We start from the raw sequence: 2,848 nt of genomic DNA, 5'->3' as shown, positions 1-2,848 counted from the left end.
GGGCGCGTACGCTCGCCAGATAGACAGAGAAAGAGACAGAGAGACAGAAAGCGAGAAATCACCCCCCAGGGGGGATGGCCACACCACAATCCCTTCTCCTCCATTCTCCTCTCGATATCTTGGGCATGCACACACACGCGCCCAGTGTGAGTTTAAGCCACCGGGTCTGGGACGCGAACTGCGGTCGACTACATGGGAGTCCAGCAACATAGCCATTACGCTAACTGCCGGTCCCACCAAATATTATTTTTTAATATTTTAAATCTCATGAAATACTCAAATATCTAAAATAAAAAAAGAAAAGACTAGTGAAGCATTTTGAATGAACAGAAAAACTGATAAATTTTTGGCTATAAGCTTAGAATTTTTCCCTTCAAGCTAAATGTATCAAAAGCACATATTCTCCAAAATTAAAAAGATTAATCATGTTTCAGACATTTAGAATGCTCACATGCAGTGAAGTTTTTCTTGGTTGATAAGCTATAAAATAATTACACGTACTTAATTTGTGATTCCTATAAAGTAATGGAAATATGTGTGAAATCTGCTGATTTTGACTTAATACCAAAAAAAGAGTTACTTCCTTCATATAACTTGTCATATTTCCAAATATAGGTGATTGGTGTGAGGAAAAGGAAATTAAAAACAGATCATCTATTTTTGAATACTTTGGTTGGATCCAAAAGTCTCTCCAGTACTGTCAGTCTAAAACAGTTGCTAGGTATTCACCAGATAATAGTCTCAACAGTATATGGAAAACATCAAGCCTCTGTTGATTCATTTTTATGACAGTCAACTCTCAGAGTTTACCAAATACCCTGATGTTTACGAGGTGTATAAGAAGTTCATGAGTGCAAGATGCTCACTGTGTGGGAAAAGAGGTAGAAGATAAACAAATAATGATCATAGATGTAGTCTGAATGTTTACATTACCCTCAAACTCACATGTTGAAATGCTCATCCCCAAAGTGAGAGTATTAGGAGGTGGGGACTTTGGGAGGTGATTACGTCAGGAGTTTGGAACCCTCTTGAATAGAATGTATGCCCTTATAAAGCTGTTCTAAAGAGACCCCTGGTCCCTTCTTCCATGTGAGTTTGGAGGACGAAGATGGCTCTCTGTGAAAAAGTCAGCCCTCACCAGACAGTAAATCTGCCAATATTTTTGTTTCTAGGTTCCAGAACTGTGAAAAACATGTTTCTGGAGTTTATAAACTGCTCAGTCAGCGTGTTATTTCGTTATAGCAGCCTGAATGGACTAAGACAATCATTCAGTACGATAAGCCCTCAGGAGAGGAGTGCACAAAGGAGGAGAGAAGTGAGCAGAGCACATATCAGAGAGAAAAACAACTTTTTTAAAAGAAGTTTTTACCATAGGGCTCGTGTGCTTACCAGAGAGAGAGAGAGATAGACAGAGATAGTGAGAGAAAAGATGAGAAATCACCCTGCTGCCCCTGCGGGGTGTGGATCGCCATGCCACAGTGGTTTCTTCTCCGTTCTCCTCTTGGGATTCTGGGCAGGCACACACACGTGCGCCTGGTGTGATTTTCAAGCCACCTGGTCCAGGACTTGAACCACAGTCAGCCATGTGGGAGAAAAATGCTGTAAACACTACCCCATTTGCTGGTTCCGTAAAACAAAATTTTAACTGTTTTTTTTTTTTCTTTAAATTAACTAATATCTTCCATGAGTGAGAGAAATACAGAGAGACACAGAGAAAAGCAGAGGGCAGATACCTCCAATACGGTCTTGATGCTGCAGTCCATCTCCTGCATCAACTAGTCATAGATCACGGGCATACACATACCTGCTACGCTCAGGGAGGTCCCCACACAGAAACCCAGAACCTTCTCATGTGGGTCAGCCTCAAAGCATGTTGCATTTTACCTCTGTGCCATTGTCCAGGCCCTGACCTAGGTTTTTAACAGGCATCGGACAAGTGACCCAGGAAGAGCAGGATGGAATGTGAACTAGTAAAGGACATTCCAGGCACAGTCTCAGAACAGTGTGCACATTGAAGGCATTTTTTTGTGCAGTAACAAAACATAAGTCTGGAGAGTAATGAGGGAGTAATAATAGCTCTGATGGATAAAGAAGAGGGAATCTTTGATAGGGAGAATGATAGACTTTTGGGATGCAAAGAAGAGAGGTATATGTGAGCATTATTGTAAGGCTTCCCAGAGTGTGGGCTACAGAGCAATATTTTCGAAAAGATATTTTATAAAATATTAACTCCATAGCCCACTTATTTCTTTCCTTTCTTTTTTTTATCTTTTTTTTTTCTTTTTAATGGTGAACTGACACACAGAAGGTTTCTTGTTCAAGTAAGTTTGAGAAATGCTGGGTTTCTTTTCTGCAGAAGTTCTCAGAGTCTCCAGTATGTGAATATCTATGGCTATACAAGATACGTTAATAAAGATACACTCTTCCACACTTATTTCCCCAAAGAGCCTTTTTCTTCAGAAGATATTTTGACGAGCTAGTGTTCCACATTAGGTAGTTGGGAAATGTTATTATAAGCATTTAAGTAGACTGAAAGTCTTAATTATTAAAGGTCAGGGAGCTTCATGGCCAAGTTCATATTTCATAAATGCAATTTAGGCAAGATTATGGAAGAAGGGTTAACCATGAGTGAGAATTGAGAAGCTACTATCTAGGCAAGCTCATTAGAATGGAGGAGAAAGTCTGAACCTGGTGGGTTTTAAAATGAACAGCCCTAAAGGTTAGTTGAACATGGGGACTTAATGAGATGAAAAAAAGTCAATAATCAGTTTAAAAATAAAAAAGAAAGTCAATAATGACTTAAACAGGGAATGGAAGTAACATCATCAATGAGACTGACATCATGAAC

The sequence above is a fragment of the Tupaia chinensis genome, unplaced genomic scaffold (assembly GCF_000334495.1).
Source record: "Tupaia chinensis unplaced genomic scaffold, TupChi_1.0 Scaffold139935_1, whole genome shotgun sequence".
NCBI lineage: Eukaryota > Metazoa > Chordata > Mammalia > Scandentia > Tupaiidae > Tupaia > Tupaia belangeri.
Note: the sequence above shows the minus strand (reverse complement) of the source record.